This window comes from Pseudophryne corroboree, chromosome 7 (genome assembly GCF_028390025.1).
Source record: "Pseudophryne corroboree isolate aPseCor3 chromosome 7, aPseCor3.hap2, whole genome shotgun sequence".
NCBI classification, from domain to species: Eukaryota; Metazoa; Chordata; class Amphibia; order Anura; family Myobatrachidae; genus Pseudophryne; species Pseudophryne corroboree.
The window spans coordinates 330,465,958-330,484,974 of record NC_086450.1 but is presented as its reverse complement, the minus strand read 5'-3'; the positions used below and the strand labels follow the sequence as shown (position 1 = coordinate 330,484,974).

General features: G+C 40.2%; 1 long non-coding RNA gene across 4 annotated transcripts in view; it reads right to left on the bottom strand.

Moving 5' to 3' along the window:
* Positions 1-4,767: 4,767 nt before the first annotated feature.
* The window catches only part of LOC134943646 (uncharacterized), a 20,181-nt gene continuing 5,931 nt past the window's right edge, over positions 4,768-19,017 (bottom strand). Inside the window, exons 5-6 of one of the 4 annotated variants that reach the window (XR_010181655.1) lie at positions 18,155-18,284; positions 15,362-15,664 (exon numbers count right to left, since the gene is read on the bottom strand). This is a non-coding gene — a long non-coding RNA (uncharacterized LOC134943646). Of the gene's footprint in view, positions 4,799-15,361; positions 15,665-18,154; positions 18,285-19,017 lie in introns of those variants that run through there. The other 3 variants (XR_010181657.1, XR_010181659.1, XR_010181658.1) reach the window with 3 other exon arrangements.

Below are 19,017 nucleotides of genomic sequence, written 5' to 3'. Positions count from 1 at the left end.
TACCCAATGATCAATTGAAGGGATAAAAAATAAAGGAATAAGACATGTCAAGCCATAGTACTTGTCTACAACCAGCATAAGATGGAATAATCTGTGCTATTTTCCAAAGAGAGGATATTAATTTTAGATCAGAAGGGTTGACATAGAGTACCAATGTTTCAAAATGTATTTGTCTAAAAAGCAGGAAGGGATACTACCACCCCACAAAGAGTAGGACTGTCCAATCGACTTTCTCTCTGGCAGTATGATTCCAAAGGGCAGGAAATACCTGCTGTCTGAGCCTGAGACAACTTCCATGGCCACCTACAGTACGTAAAGGGTAAATTTAAGTTACATTTATTCATGGAGATCAGGTCCATGGCCAGTGCAGAATTAGTTTAATTGGCAATGAATGATGGGTTCCCTAAGTTCCTGCATCAATTATCAGGGGCTCAAAAAATCATTATCAACAATTGGTGACCTTTCACACTTCTCTTCACCATACTGGACATGAGAGAGGCCTATAACCTATTCTATGTCAGGGTGTCAGGAAGTGGACAAATGGAAGGAGACTTCCAGACAAAGAATGGTTATTTGCTGTCCTATACCTATATCGAATTGAAAAAGGTGAAACACATTAAAACACTATAATACTGATGGCATGTTTCTATTTGATTTTAATATTTGTGTTACATTTTATTAAATGTAGTAACTACAATATAAAATGTATCAAACAAGATTGCGCATGATATATTTGTGTTTTCCTTCACATGCTAAAAATTATGGGAAAATAAAAGGAGAGAATATTCCATGCTTAAAAGGGGAAAATAATGAACATTTATAATATTGAAGGCTATAGGCTGTTTCAAATAATAGTGCATAAGTCAAAGCAGAATTATTTTTTATTTAACTTGAACATTGCTGCTTATACTGTAGAAGAAAGTACATTATCATTAAGGGGTTCACATTAAGAACATATGCATTTAATACACATATATAGCAAGATCCCTCCTCTACAGATTACTGATCTATTTGACCTCTCCACTTTAAATGAAATAATCTTTTCTTTACTTGACTTTCTTAAATCATAAGAAAATGCTCTGACACACTAATACATTTCTTAATGTTAACACTAGTCACTCTACATAGCATTAGCATGCTGGTTTGTTTCCGCACCAATAGTTATTATGAGGAATTTATGCAAACAAGAATAGTAATAAACCAACTGAAAATGTTCAAAAAGCTTAATTGCCAGAAATATTGGGTTGGTGGTGCACCAGGGTACAGTAGTATCCTACTGATAATCACGAATTAGAGAACAAGAAAGAAAGACCCTGTGTTGGCGCACTCATTTAGTTGAAGATAAATAATAAAATCTAACTTTTATTGAAATACATTAAAAAATCTTTATTATAATCAAAAAACATTTTGTCCACTCTACCAACATATACCAAGTGAACAATTATATTCGAACCAATATATTGTGTGTATGTATATATATATATATATATATATATATATATATATAATTTTTCTAAAAAATCTCAGGCAAACAATGGCCTATTATGCAGCAGGATACCAGCTTACCCTATATTGGGAAATTAACGTATGGCGCCCTCCATGAATTACCTTATATCTCAAATTCAATAAGGAATCAATTCTAGAATGCCGTTCTGACCATCAAGTTATATTATATAGAAACAAGTAGTGGGAATAAGAAAATGTATGGATCTGCTGTCAACGTTAGGCTGGCTCATTGGCACATATAGAACTACTACACTGGATATTCTCTGGGGGTCACCCTTCAAATACTAGTCCGGCCCATACACTATATTGCTTCCAAGATCAAATGAGATTGGGCATTTGAGGTGTAGTTTAGTAGTAGAAAAATTATGTTCCTCACCAGGATCGTTGATGAGAGTCCATGAATATAAAGAAAAGATGATAGATTCAGGTGAAAAAAGAGAGGATCTGCTGTTGGCGTTAGGCTGTGAAGTGTTTGTCAGTTATCAGCCGAACAAAATTCCACAGAATCACCAATGAGAGTCCTGAATATAGGTGAAGTCTGAAATCTTAGGCAATGGATGAGTATATCACGGAGGAAAAGGATAAATAATGATGGCATACAAATTAATATTGATATTCTGTTACCCAAATATTATTCCAAGTATTTAGTATATACCAAATACGTGCTGTAAATCATACAAACTGGTTATCCACATCACAGAGCCAGTACGGTTGTTACTCAATCTCATTTGCTCTTGGAAGCAATATAGTATATTGGTGGCTGTCCTTTTAGCTCTGATTCAACAAGCTTCTCCCTGTGATGCCGTCATGATATGCGTCTGCCAGAGCTGCGATAACACAAGTGATCAGGGACTCATCCCTGATCCCTTGTGTTTTTGCACGATCGCGGGTCTGTTTTCAGCCGATGAAAATGGCCTGTAATAGGATACCGCAATAATGACCATGGGTCATTAATCGTGATATTCGGCTGTTTTTACCCACCGAAAACAGATCAGGAATAATTGGATCCATTAGAGAGCTGGACCATCCTCTAAGCTTACAGTACATAAATGAACAGGAGTCAGTTGTAACCTGTGCAGTATAAATAATGAAATCTGTTGGATGCAAATCGAAGTTGTGAATAGTCTTCAACACTCAAAAGCTGTTCGCCTCCTCTACAGTGCAGACATCTGCCTTCCACTGAGCCCTATGACCTGGCAAGTTCACACAGTCTGCTGAGCAGAGGAGTACACATAAGAAAGTACATGACAAGGGCTAAGTGTAGACAGAAGTATTTTTTAAGAGGGGAGTCCTGAATAATAGGGGGTATCTGGCAATAGCATGTCAGGATGTGCAGGTACCGATAAAAGTGAGTGGTGGGTGTGCCAAAGTCCAATTGAAGCTAAGCAGAGTATATGAGTACACCTGAAACATATAGCTGCCCAATAGAGACCACTGCCACTTGCCCCACACTTCCCTGCAGAGCCGTAACTAGACATTTTGGTGTCCTGTGCCAAAAAGAGTATATTTCATAAAGGGATAGCATGCATCCAAAATTATGTGGTGTGGCCTCACAGTCAGGGGCGTGGCAACATAAAAGTACCAATTCACATTGCATCACTCAGTAGTTCCAACATTCACATTACACAGCACAGTAGTGTCCGTTTTTCATACTACACCGCACAGTAGTGTACATTATTCACAATACACCACACAGCAGTGTATGTTATTCACATTACACTGCACAGTAGTGCATGCTGTTCACATTACATCCAACAATAGTACCCCTTACACATTACGCCATTCAGTAGTACCCCTTATCAACAATATAAAACTTGGGCGCTGGTATGGGAAGGGTTAACTCACTAGCTGCTTCTGTAGAAGATAATAGTCAATTCTCATAAACCAAGCAGCGCTTAATGTTAATTATTAATAACACATTAAATCGGATAAAAAGCACTCACATTTTTAATATAAATACATTTGATATAATTAAAAAAAGTACACTACAAAAGGTATAGTATCATCTTTGACAGGTTTTTTCTGGTAAATAACCCATACAATTTAGGCAAAGATTGGCGTTGCTTGTTCCTATCTTATTGGACTACTTATTCTTGATCTTATACAGGTTGAGTATCCCTTATCCAAAATGCTTGGGACCAGAGGTATTTTGGATATCAGATTTTTCCGTATTTTGGAATAATTGCATACCATAATGAGATATCATGGCAATGGGACCTAAATCTAAGCACAGAATGCATTTATGTTTTATATGCACCTTATACACACAGCCTGAAGGTAATTTTAGCCAATATTTTTTATAACTTTGTGCATTAAACAAAGTGTGTCTACATTCACACAATTCATTTATGTTTCATATACACCTTATATACACAGTCTGAAGGTCATTTAATACAATAATTTTAATAACTGTGTGTATTAAACAAAGTTTGTGTACATTGAGCCATCAGAAAACTAAAGTTTCACTATCTCACTCTCGCTCAAAAAAGTCCGTATTTCGGAATATTCCGTATTTCGGATATTTGGATATGGGATACTCAACCTGTATATGAGAACTCTCAATTAAAATGCAGTTTTATTTCAAGGTAACGTTACCGCATTTGTACCGCTGGAGGATTAGAGGTTCATTTCATCCAGGTGCTCCTGGGGTAATCTGTCCTCACTAGGCTTTCGGTCTTCTCCTTGAATGGTGTCCTTAGAAGAGTCCATTGTTGGTCCAAGCAATATAGGTGACAATTGTTCTTGCCTGTGGGTTAAAACCACTTAACTGGCATGATCAGATCTCATGCGACTGCGCCGTCCCACCCTGTCCCCTCATTTTTGATGAGGAGATCCATTCTGCAAATGTGCATAATATAATATAAAAAAAAATACTTTTTAAACTTTATTAAATAAAGTACATTTTAAAAAACAATGTTATTAACAGTTTTGAAGGGAAAAATCTTCAGTTAAGTGGTTCAATCCCCAGGGTTGTCTAGGCTGCCAGAAGAGTAGGTAACACATTACCATCTGAGCCTTGAAGCCAATGCCGTAGGTGAGCCAATGATGTAAATCCATATATGATTTGTGGAAAGACCAATTGGCGCTTTACCTAAATGCTGGTAGCCTAGTACCTAATCCCTAGTTCCACCCTAGAATCTAACGATATAATAAAATAGGTATAGTGGTAGATAGAACCCTGGTGCGTGCCCTTATGACATATAACTATGACACTTGCACATATGAAACATGAAGGTGTGAAAAGACAGTTTGAATAATACTTTCCTTTTTTATCCGTGTGGCTCCTTCTCTACTTCATGCATGCATCAGGACCAAAATGTTGTAAATGTTTATAAAAGACAAAAAAAGGAGGGAATATCACCACAATTGCACAACACAAACAGTAGTGTGAATTAGAGGAAGACAGGAGATTAGTAAAATACATACAAACGTGTTGGCTATATTATCATTTTAACAAAATTAACTAAATTAACATGACCAGTGAGAGAAAGAGGGGGCTTAATGGGTATTCAGGTAGTCCAACTGGGGTTACACATGTACCTACAGTAGATATGGAAATATGATTTTTAGAAAAAAAAAAAGCAAATCATCAGCATACAGCACCACCTTTATCTATTCTGGAGCACAAAGCAAGGTCCCTGATACCCCGATGATCTTGTATTAGGCAAGCCAAGGGCTTCATCACTAAGGCAAACAAGTGATAAGGGGCAATCTTGCCTCATACGTGGGACAAAGGAAAGGCGGGAGAAATTAAACCATTAATGGACACCCTGGCTACTGGAGATGAGTCTAAAAGTTTAATCCATTTGATATTTTATGCCAGGATCTGACCTTTTATCAATTTGAACACATACCCATTTTTTAATTAATACGTATATATATATTGTAAGAGTGCCCCCCCAAAAAGAGTTTTCTTTTTCTCTAGTAAATGTTCTGACTCTGTGGAGCACCACCAACCCACTTAACTGAATCTTTGAGTTACTTTGGAATCCTCTTAATAAATACAGGTAGTTGGTTCACCAAAAAACTTAAAATCTCCCCAGACACTCTTTTCAACTTATTTTATTTTTGATTGGAAACTGAGGAGGGATCTAGTGCAGAGACAATCTATGCTTAGCAACTTTAACTCTATCATGATTTTCATGCAAATATAATACTTGTACTTCAAATTTTACTTATTAATCCATACTTCATGACTGTCTATATGCTGTTTGCCTAGTCCAATACAGTGTAATCTATTGCCTTTCATCAACATCACATTTTTCTCCTTGGTAGCCTGTATTAATTAGCCATAGTATTCATTACATGCAATCTAGGTTCATCTATGCTGGTCAACGTGCATCCACATTTATAAGGAATTTGTAAATGAACAGCTGAACAACACCAGTAATCAAGTATTTGAATGTTCAACTTAAAAACTTGCACATACATTCATGCTCTAGCCTCAATACCTTCTTTCGCAAACACACCATGCACCTCATATTGTTGTACTTCATTGCACTCCATGGTATTCTCTCAAAAATAAATACAATGTCTACTTTCCCTGTAACCCACCCCTCTGTACACATTCCTGCCTCAATTATCCACAAACCTCTTATTAACACTCATGAGCTTTTTACTCATCTTGGTACTTTAACAATAACATCCAAAACTGGACACCATAAAAACCATTCACAAACCTCATACAACTATATCTACTTCTCTCTCCTACTGCTATTAGCTGGTGACATTTCACCTAATCCAGGCCCCAAACTCCTGCCCCACTCGCATTCACCTGATTCACAGCAATATAGAAATACAGCTAACCTCATAAACATCACATGTTTCCCATCACCCAACAAATCACTAAAATGTGGCTTATGGAAGGCACGCTCTGTTTGTAACAAACTAACATCTGTTCATGACCTCTTCATATCTAACAACTTCAACCTGCTGGCTATTACAGAAACATGGCTCACACAACCAGACACTGCCTCCCCTGCAGCACTGTCACATGGTGGTCTCCACTTCATACACACACCCAGGCCTGGTAACAGTAAAGGAGGTGGAGTTGGATTATTACTATCTTAATCTTTCTCATACACAGTTCTACAACAGGTTCCATCACTCACATTTACATCATTTGAAGTACATTCGATCAGAATTTACACTCCTTTTTCTCTGCGTGTCGCAGCTATCTTTCACCCACCTGGGCAACCCAAACAATTTCTAGATTATTTTTCTGCCTGGCTCCCTCACTTCTTATCCTTTTACATCTCCACCATTATAATGAGAGATTTCAATATTGCTATTGATAGTCCAAAATCTGCTGCTCATGCCTCCAATCTACTCTCTCTAACCTCCTCTCTCGGCCTCTCACAATGGACTGACTTCTCTACTCATCAGGAGGGCCACTGCCTTGATCTATTATTCACCAGACTATGCTCTGTTTAACCCAATAACACTCCTTTCCCACTCTCAGATCGCAACCTTATCACCTGCACGCTTTCCTCTAATACGTCAAACTCAGTGCCGCTGACATCCTCCAATCCTCCTCAAACCCGCAGAAATATTAATGCAATTAATCTTCAAGAGCTATCCACCTCACTGCAACAACTGCTTTCACCTATTTCTGCATTCACTTCTCCTGAGATGGCTGTATCACACCTGAACCAGACTCTACAGATAGCCCTTGACGAAGTGGCTCCAGCTACCCATCACACTCCACCTAAGCCTAGATGTCAACCATGGCACTCTAAAGTAACAAGACACCTACAAAAACTGTCACGCAAAGTTGAATGCCAGTGGCGTATATCTCGTATTCCAAGTGACTTCCTCACATATAAGACTATCTACCACTCTTATCATAATGCTCTGGGCACTGCCAATCAAACATTTTTCCAAACTCTCATCTCTGCTCAAGCCTCTAACCCCAAATTACTTTTTAATACATTTAAATCACTTCTCTACCCTCCTTCACCCAACCTGCCAGCCACTGTCAAGGTGCAAGATCTTGCTTCCTACTTCAAAGACAAGATTGATAAGATCCAAGATGAAATGGTATGCTCTTCCTCAACTAGTGACCTTCTCAATTCCTTATCTGAACCCTCTGGCACTTTCTCTTCATTTGATCCCACAAGTGAAGATGAAGTATCAACACTCTTCTCATCCTGCTACTCTACTACCTCTCCTCTTGATCCTATACCTTCACAAATAAGTAAAGCTCTGTCTCCTGTGCTCATCCCAACCTTAACTAACATCTGTAAGCTCTCTCTCTCTACTGTTATCTTTCCTTCACTGTTCAAGCATGCAGTGATTACTCCCATTCTGAAAAAACAAAATTTTGATCCTAACTCTCTCTCAAACCCACCGTCCCATATCTCAGCTCCCATGTCTCTCCAAGCTACTTGAGAAACTTGCCTACACTTGCCTCACACCCTTTCTTAACTCATACAACTTATTGGACCCACATCAATCAAGCTTTTGCTCCCAACACTCCACAGAGACAGCACTGACTAAAGTAGTGAATGATCTGGTCACTGCGAAGTCTAAAGGCCATTACTCGCTACTTGTTCTTCTAGATCTCTCTGCTGCTTTTGACACTGTTGACCGCTCTCTTCTCTTACAAATACTGCAATCCCTAGGTCTTCAGGATACAGCCCTCTCTTGGTTCTTTTCCTACCTATCTAGTGGCTCTTTCAGTGTCCGTTTCTCTGAATCCACCTCCTCTTTGCTACCTCTTTCAGTTGGAGTACCGCAGTGCTCAGTCTTAGGTCCTCTGCTTTTCTCAATATATACCTCATCTCTTGGGAAACTAATCAGCTCTTTTGGATTTCAGTATCATCTGTATGCAGATGATAGACAAATCAGGGGAGAATAGGTAGATTTGAGTATCTGTACTGGGCTGTGTCACTGAATGCCTCTCTGCCATTTCATCTTGGATGGCATCTCGCCAGCTCAAACTTAATTTTTCCAAAACAGAGTTAATTATATTTCCACCGGCCAATAGCAGTTACCAACCTGATATTTCTATTACTGTTGAGAACTCTACAATCAACCCTACCCCACAAGCTCGCTGCCTAGGTGTCATACTTGACTCAGAACTGTCCTTTGCTCCCCACATTCAATCTGTCTCAAAATCATGTTACATGCATCTAAAAAACATATCCAAAATACGATCATACCTTACACAAGACACTGCTAAAACCCTAATCCATGCTCTCATCTCCAGCATTGATTATTGTAATAGTCTCCTTACTGGTCTTACTAAGAAGAGACTCTCACCATTACAATCCATTCTGAATGCAGCTGCGAGGCTAATATTCCTCGCTAGACGTTCATCGTCTGCAGTCCCACTTTGTCAATCCCTCCATTGGCTACCTGTATTCTACCTTATTCAATATAAAATACTGTTGCTTACACACAAGTCTATTAACCATACTACACCAACATACATCTCTTTGCTAATCTCAAAATATCTCCCAACCCAGCCCCATTGCTCTTCACAAGATCTACGTTTCTCATCCACACTCATTACTCGCTCCCATGCACGATTACAGGACTTTCTTCGGGCTGCACCCACTCTGTGGAATGCCCTACCATGTACAATAAGACTCTCCTCTAGTCTTCAAACCTTCAAGCGTTCCCTGAAAACTCACCTATTCAGACAAGCTTATCAAATTCCAGAACTGCTCCCATTACCTTCATAGCTTTCCTATCCAATTATATCCCCACAGTACAGTCCACACATATCCCCCACATATTTTCTTTCTTCAGTCTACTTTTCTCCTGACACTGGTTCATCACTGCTGTGATGTGATATCATGCAGCCCACCAAGAACCTTTACAATCTGGTGGACATTTATGCAATAGATATCACCTATCCTTGTGTATCAATGCCTATTTCCCCCCCCATAGATTGTAATCTTGCGAGCAGGGCCCTCCTACCTCTATGACTGTTTGTTTTTACCCAGTTTTGTCTTCTAATTGTGTCTAGTTGTAAAGTGCAACGGAATTTGCTGCGTTATATAAGAAACTGTTAATAAATAGGCCCCTGTACTTCCAGTGTACCTCCACACCATAAATCAATATACTTGCAACAGAGATAAGGGGACTGTGAAACAGCACCACAGCATATATTGTAGCACCGGGCTTCTATCAATTCGCCACTCCATAGAAAATAGAAAGTCAATATGCAGTGTTTGGCTCCTGCTGGCACTAGAGTATGCACACCTATGGTTACATACTGGTTATACTTAAATTTGTCCTTAAATATGCAGAAACAACCATTTCCTCATGTTATAAAGGGTTGGGTATGGAATCCTGACTGTCAGAAAGCCGGCAGCAGGATCCTGATGGTGAATATGCAAGACATTTTTGATACTTATTCTATGGCTAACCCTTATCCCAGCCTCCCACAGACTAAACCCAAAAGATGGCTTTTGAGAACAGATTTTAGCCCTATTTATTTTTTTATTATTATTTTCTTACTACTCAGCATTTAACTTGATATTTGCATCCACTTCATTGAGGTGAATGTAAAATGCTCTGAACAGATAGGATTACGCAGTAAAACTACTGAGGTTGTAGTAGCAGTATGAGTACAAACAAGTTTAAAATTATAATAGTTTAAATAGTTAATACAATCTCCAAATTAACCATTTTGGCAGTCCACTACAAAAAAATTAAATTGTCAACGTACCGTTGAATTTCAGATTGTGTATCAAATGGCCACAGGGCTTGTTGGACTACATACCATCTATATATGTAAATAAATGAATAAATCCCATTAAATATAAATATTATTTTCTGATGGAATAGACTGTTCTATAACCATCCGACTACTGTACTTCAATGCACTGTATGTGGTCAATAAATAAGTATAAAGACTTGTTACTGGGATATAGTGTGTTTCCACAATGGGGCAGATTTAGTGGTTGACGCTGTAACACAGCCGCTGTGACTTTGTACACATGCGCTGATCTGTAAACATCAAAAATGTGCAAAAATCACTACTACTAAATACTGAATCAGTCCCAATAAGCACTGAATTTCTCTAATAATGAAAGTAGAATGCTACCTAAAAGATTACAGAGTCTTCACATTAGGCTGTAGCAAGATATTAGATATATTAGTAAATGGAACATGAAATACATTCCTGAAATGATCGGCCTCCCTGGGGCTTCTGTTAAATTCTTATGAATTTTAGACAACTGATGAAAAGTTCTGCTGACACAGAAAATAAAATTCAGTTTGTATAATTACACCACTATTAAGATCTTTCTAATAGTATTCTAAATTGTCCATTGTGAACCTCAGTAGGATATGCTTCTTTAAATGCTGTACAATGTTAAGTTAAAATATTAAGGCATTGATTATGATATGCCTGACTAGTTAAAATAACAATATCCACCATCAATCCAACGCTTTCCAGAATTATTATATTGGAATCTAGACAATAATAATGTAATAAAAAGCAAGGTTGAAAGCGCTAAATGTATAAAGTTATTTTATAAACTTGCTAGTATTTGTAGGGTTACATTAAATGATTATATATATATATATATATATATATATATATATATATATATAATTTATTTGTGTGGAATGGAGATGAAAAAGCATAGAATGACTTCCTGAAATATATAAATAGGAACTTGTTTAATCTGGAATTCACATATGAACTATTTAGATCTGGAGATTTTTATAGAACATGGCAAAGTCAGGACAAGAACTCAATAGGGGAACATAATAATGTAAATAATGGTTTAAAGACCCATAGTGGCTCCCAACATTTTTTAAACAAACACAGTAAGCATCCGAGAGTTTAGGCATCAAACAGATAGAGCGGAATTGGAGAGGAAGCGACTTCATAGAAAAAATATTGAAAACAGCAAAGTGGATCTATAAAATGAAGACACTCCACACTCATGGGTTGACCACTGACTTCGACCTGGGACCAATTCTTAAAATTTAGATGACATTTTAAATGTGCATTCTAAACTGCTTTTCAGATTTAAAATTTCAGCCATCTGTTATAGTTAGATTTTAATATAGTTTGCCTGTAACCTGAAAACATTATAGAAACTATTGATACATTGTGACAAGCACTATGCACAGCGTGGGAAACGGTCGTTAGGTCAACACAACTTAGGTAGACAGTCATTAGGTCGACCACTGAAGGTCGACATTTACTAGGTCGACAGGTCAAAAGGTCGACATGAGTTTTTCAAATTTTTTAACATTTTTGGACTTTTTCCGACTTTACGAACCATGTGAAATACAATTGGGAATGGTAACCTTGCCCGAAGCATGGCGAGCGAAGCGGGCCATGCTAGGGGACATGGTGCACTAATTCAGGTTCCCCGTCACTGTACGAAGAAAACAACACCAAAAAAACTAAAAAAACTCATGTTGATCTTTTCACCTGTCGACCTAGTACACGTCGACCTAATACCCATGTCGACCGAGTGCATGTCAACCTAATGCCCATATCGACCTTCAGTGGTCGACCTAATGACTGTCGACCTAAGTTGTGTCGACCCAACAACCCATACCCAACAGTGTATCTATGTGAATTAGTACTGATTTCATTATGGCTAGATCTATGCAGATGAAGAAAATGCAATTTGCTAGAGGGAATTTAATTAATTTATAAGTTGGATTTTAGTAAAAGATACTTCCTTTTTTGGGATTTTAGCCATTTTTTGTTGAATAAAATAATTTTTTAAATTCATTTTTATTTATGTGTGTCCATTTATTTATATGTGTCCATTTGGGTTGGGGCTGAAATGCTGGCAGTTGGGGAAACAATTCTAACTAACCCCCCTAACACCGATATATCGCGGGTCCGTCTGCCAGTGTGTACGGCCGATACGTCTGTGAATGCCGTTGTTCAGAAACGTATTGCATCGGCCCCACAGCACAGCCGACGGCCAATATATCTACCGTACACATGCTGCTGCGGCCGGCGGTGATTGACAGCTGAACTGGGCGGGCGTGTGTAAACGCCCGCCCAGTTCATGACATCAGTCCCTGACGGATCGGGCAGTGTGTATGCTCAACACACTGCCCGATCCGTCCATAGATATATCTGCCGATCAATTGATGGGCAGATATATCTACCAGTGTGTACCCACCTTAACTCTCCCCTCCCGCAGCCTAAATCTAACCTCTCCCTCGCCACAACCTCACCCTAACCCTCCCCGGTGGTGCCTAACCGTAACCCCCCATTCCAGCAGCCTAAACCTTACTTTCACGGGGGTGGGGGGATGCCTAACTGTAATCCCCCCTCCCTGCAGCCTAAACACCTTCTTGTAGCCTTTTCCTATCCCTCCCCCCGCAGCCTAAACCTAACACCCCCCCCCCCCCGGGCTTATCTCTACAGCAACCTGGCAGTCAATCGATCGGGATCGCAGTTGTCGGGAAGCCGGCTCTGGCATCGTGATCCTATTTGGGATGCCAGCGCCGGAATTCTGCTCCATGTCAGGATTCCGGTGTTTGTATTTTTACAACTGGCAACTTGCTATATTAAATGAGGGACAACTTTTTTATTTTACATAACATGGGAGAGATATGGGCTTTAGACCCCCCACCCCATATGTGGAAAATTGCATTATTTATTAACTTTCAGTTATTATCTGTGATCCTGAGACAATAACTATTAAGGGTACACATCATTTCAAAAAGCAGACCCCCTCTTTCAAGATGGGGTGCTCTCATTTGTATGTGGGCCAGTACTGAAGATGTAAGGCACAATGTGCCCTTCCCCTATCTATGGAGAACTTTTTTTTTTTTTGTGATCAGAGGTGATTTTCATACAGTATGTTAGTGACCCCACATTTACAGGTGTAATTATGAAAATGATAGGGCCCGTCTTAGTACCTCCACCCCATATACGGAAAATGTCTACTGTCTGTAGAGCTAGGTGATACAGTGCATGCACGTGACAATATCACTTCCTGATCCGGCTTGGTGGCTGCCAGGAGGACCACTGAGGGATAGGTGAAATTTTTTTTTCTATAGACCCTCACTGCAGAGTATTTAACAAATGAGGTAATGCTAAATGTATGCCTTGCCTGCAGTCTTTATTGCATCAAAAGTTCCTTGTTTTAAAAACATTACTCTAAAAATAATAAATTTATTAGTGAATAAGATCCGATTAGATAGTAGTAGGTGCAATTTGGGCAAAACAAAGTGTCCTCTCAGGTATTCAGCCCTTTTATGGTGCTTACAAAGGAATCAGGCACATTGAGACCTCATTCAGAGGTGGTTGCTCTTGCTATTGTTGTTTCTATTTTTTGCCATCTGCAGTCGCAACTATATGCTAATACAGGTGGAGGCTAACCTGAGCATAAGGATGCCCACTGCTGCCTCCTCATTTCCATCCAACGGCATACAACTGGTGAAACACCAGTACCATCGGTGCACATCGGGTCATGTCGCAAAGTCTCTGCGCCTATGAAGACACGCAGGCTGAACTGCTCTCCTGGGATGCTGAGGGTTCTCCAGTTTCAAGTGAGATTGCAGCTGTCAATTTATGCACGCCCAGAAAACACAGTCTAAATGTCCATGACACGCATACATTTGCCTGACCACCCCCCGTTATCACCCCCAAATGCTGTTTTCGTGTTACCCAATTTGCGACTAATCCCTCATTGCTTCCGCTATTGCAATTCAATCGCTGCTCATGTTCAGTGTGGCTCAGCTGCATGAACAGTATGAAAACATCAAAGACTTGCGTAATTCAGACTCTTTGCGACCGCATCTGAATGAGGCCCATTGCATGCAACAATAACCAGAAGACTTATTTCAACTATTCTAGAAATAGTTTTCCCCACATATAGGGGACATATATGAAAGCTGGTGCACAGTAAGTGGAAGTGTAGCCTTTAGTAATCAGTCATACTGTGAAATAGTATAGGCTCGGAAATAAAAACAAAGCTGAGGTTATAATTCCAAAACCCTTTTCCTGTTCATCAGTTTTTGAAATTTCCATTAAAGCTTAGGATTTATTATTATTTATATACATCGTATTATGGTAGATCCTGTTCAGCAAAAGCTAATTTTTTAAATCTAATAAATGTCTCTAAATATGCTACTTATGGCACAAGTGTGCATGTTTTAGAGTGCAGATATAACTGATATTACAATTTTTAAACCAAAATCCTTATTTTTACAATATTTTATTACAATCTGGGAAATCTGTACTAGAAAATTACATAAGTAAAAGGTTTTATCATATTACCAAATCTGTACAGTATGAATATGTGCAGCTAAAGCCCATCAAGATACCTTGTGTGATATTTTGCAGCTTTATTGCTTTGTGCCTCAAGCATGAAAATTAGATTAAAAGTTTCATGTGTGCCTGAGACACTCCTTTCTGTGTTGTAAGCCCTGCATATGATAATCAGATATTTTTATTTTATTTTTTTGAAATCAACTCACACTGAATATGCACTCAATAGATGCAGCTGATTCACTAAATTAGCTATAAGATCCGCTAACAGGCGAAGGTGAACCTGTTCCGCTCTGAAGGAGGACACGATAATCTTCATGTTTTTCATTTGAAGCATGAAGAGGATTAACAATAGGCTGTTAAATTATACAGGGATTGTTTCTGATTTAAGGTACATATATTGTGTGAAAATAACTGTATTCACATTTACATTAATTTCCATATGATTCATTGGGTGTAGACTGTAGTCACTTGTTCTTTAGATAAGTGAAATTGCACAGTATGTTGATAGTTAAGAAGCCTATTGTATGCTGATTATTACCTGTGTACTAAAAATATGTAATGCCTTATAAATATGTTATTAAATAAAACTCACTGGGAATTCTTTTGGTATATAAGTGGTTTATCATTTACGTACAGGTAGTTTTCAGTATGACAAGATAATTCCTTTTCATCATAACTTTTACAGTAGACTTTGTAGTTTTAGTCAGCAGAAGGAAAGCATACTGTAATCCAATGTTGTGTATTCATGATGGACACTTCCAAGACGTTGTTGTTAAGCTGTCCAAATATTTTCTTGTTTGTAAGATCGCCGCAAACATTGCACTATTGGCACCCTCACTGGACAGTTGCCAAATATTGCTGTAAAATAAGTTTGGTTTGTTTTCGGACCTGTCTTCATCACATCCCCGTGGCACTTGTGAGAACTTTTGGTGTACCACTCTACATAAACAGAAACAGTGCAAACAAAGCAAGTAGAAATAAAAATACAAAATGCTTACAGTACAAAACATTGCAGAACAATATACAAGCTGTGTAAATAATAAATATTGGGTCATACAGTTATACCCACAGAAATAGTCCATGCTTTTGAACCTTTAAAGATTTCTCCATTACCAGTCCTTGGCTTGCTGTTTGATTTTCCATTGTTATGTGCCTATAGCACTTCCATGGCTAGCTGTCTATCCTTTTTGTATTTTGCTTCCATTCATTCATACTACATATCAGGGCAGAGGACTGTAAGTGTGATAACCCACTCTTGGGGTACCCCTTCTCCTAGTTTACACCAGCTGCAGCCAGACACTGTAAGGGTTAAAACCCTTTTCATTTGGTTGCTAGGCAACCATGGCACCCGGGAGAAAATATGTGCAGCACTAGGACCCTGGGCTTTCCAGCAGGATCCCTGGCAGAGCGGGAAGCTGGGAGCGCTCTGATTGACTGTGGTCAAGTGTGGGAAGAAGCAGGAAGGAGAGCTGCTGAGAGAGGAGAGTGAGCCCCGTTAGAGAGAAGTCCAGGGGTGGCAAGTTGCAGTAAACCAGCAGGAGCTGGCATGAGACGGGACACAGCCGCACAGGAGCAGCAGCATGTACCACAGGAGGGGGAGACGCTGCACATTGGGAGGCTGACACCCTGCAAAGCAGCAGTGAGGAAAAGTGACCGGCAGGAGCCGGCAACAGCAGCAGACAGTACAGGTATCCTTGCCTGCTTGAATTGCAGCACTACATGTGTGCCAGGATTATGTTATTTGCCCTGTGTCCCACTGTATGCTGACATCTGTTTAACTAGCTGCACCCTCTATTGGAAGGTTACCACCAGTACAGTGCACTCATCCATATGTTACACAGCGCCCCCTATTGGAAGCATACACTGTGCTAAAAGTACCTGCTCTACAGCTCCCTCTATTGGAAGCATACACTGTGCTAGAAGGTACCTGCTCTACAGCTCCCTCTATTGGAAGCATACACTGTGCTAAAAGTACCTGCTCTACAGCTCCCTCTATTGGAAGCATACACTGTGCTAAAAGTACCTGCTCTACAGCTCCCTCTATTGGAAGCATACACTGTGCTACAAGTACCTGCTCTATAGCTCCCTCTATTGGAAGCATACACTGTGCTACAAGTACCTGCTCTATAGCTCCCTCTATTGGAAGCATACACTGTGCTAGAAGGTACCTGCTCTACAGCTCCCTCTATTGGAAGCATACACTGTGCTACAAGTACCTGCTCTACAGCACCCTCTATTGGAAGCATACACTGTGCTACAAGTACCTGCTCTATAGCTCCCTCTATTGGAAGCATACACTGTGCTACAAGTACCTGCTCTATAGCTCCCTCTATTGGAAGCATACACTGTGCTACAAGTACCTGCTCTATAGCTCCCTCTATTGGAAGCATACACTGTGCTACAAGTACCTGCTCTACAGCTCCCTCTATTGGAAGCATACACTGTGCTACAAGTACCTGCTCTACAGCTCCCTCTATTGGAAGCATACACTGTGCTACAAGTACCTGCTCTATAGCTCCCTCTATTGGAAGCATACACTGTGCTACAAGTACCTGCTCTATAGCACCCTCTATTGGAAGCATACATTGTGCTAAAAGTACCTGCTCTACAGCACCCTCTATTGGAAGCATACACTGTGCTAGAAGGTACCTGCTCTACAGCTTCCTCTATTGGAAGCATACACTGTGCTAGAAGGTACCTGCTCTACAGCTTCCTCTATTGGAAGCATACACTGTGCTACAAGTACCTGCTCTATAGCTCCCTCTATTGGAAGCATACACTGTGCTAGAAGGTACCTGCTCTACAGCTTCCTCTATTGGAAGCATACACTGTGCTACAAGTACCTGCTCTACAGCTTCCTCTATTGGAAGCATACACTGTGCTACAAGTACCTGCTCTATAGCTCCCTCTATTGGAAGCATACACTGTGCTACAAGTACCTGCTCTATAGCTCCCTCCATTGGAAGCATACACTGTGCTACAAGTACCTGCTCTATAGCTCCCTCTATTGGAAGCATACACTGTGCTAGAAGGTACCTGCTCTACAGCTCCCTCTATTGGAAGCATACACTTAGTTGCGTGTCATCCTCTATTGGAAGCTCATGCAATGCATTGTTAGTCACTATCCTACAGAACCCCTATTGGAATACAAATGCTGTGCACAGCCCTGATTCACTTCACAGTTCCCTCTGGAGGACATTAATGCACAGGATCTAATGGACGAAGATACTGATACTACTGTGGAACCCAATCTTACCTGGTGCACAGCAACACCTTGTGGACAATTTACATTATACCGGTTTAGTGACGAGTATTTGCTTGTGATGATTATATCTGAATGTTTTGCTATTTTACTTGTTTAGTGATTGCCGTTATTGAATGCATTATTGTTAAGGTTTGTTGTGCTGATACTTAGTGCACGTGTTTCACCTTAATCTCGATTGGCTTTACAGCGGTGACCAGCAACCTCCTGCACAATAAACTTGTTGTCGCCATCAATTTGTGCTTTCCTTTATCTGTGGGGTCTTCCTCGGGGTGTCCATTCTCCTGCCACAGGCTCCTGCGGAAAAAGCCGTGAGAGGTTCTGAACTAGCAAGCATCCTCTGGGGAAAACAGGTACGACTCTACACCATCACAGGGGTGCTGTTACACAAGAGGCATGCCAGATGCCAGTAATGTGAATCCCATACCTCCTTGCAGGGACCCCCAGAGAAGACAAACGCCTTGCTCCTGGTAGTGCTGTTCTCAGCTGACAATTTTGGAATCTAAATGTTAGGGTCTCCTGCCCTGTGCTGCCACGTCGTCATGGCAACCGGGAGACAAGTGCTAGCGGAGTAACCTGAGCGCAGCTGATACTCCGGTTCGGGTCTTTTGCTGTGCAGTGGTTACAGGCTCTGTGCACGGCAGGGGATCCGGTGCTGGTTTTTGTGCTCACAGTCTGTGAGGTCTGAGTGGGGCGTGGACAGCACCTGCTTTATAAGGCCTCTTCTCAGGTTAAGAAGATGCTGCTGAATCTTTGTTGGTTAGTCAGTTCCTGAAAGTTAGCCAGTACTGTGTAGCTTTGTATTTGTTGTTGCTTACTGCAAATAGGCCTGGGGATTTGGTACTACACTCTGCCAATCCAGACCTAGCAGTAAGACTGGAGTCAGTCGTTTAACTTGCTGGGGTTCTTTTACTACTCTGTGAACTTAGCAAGTTTGCGGCTGTATTCTAAGACTTGCCTGCCTAAATCCTGTCTCACTGTGCAAGGTGTCAGGTGTCAGTTTAGTGGCAGTAAGCTGAACCTGTGCACT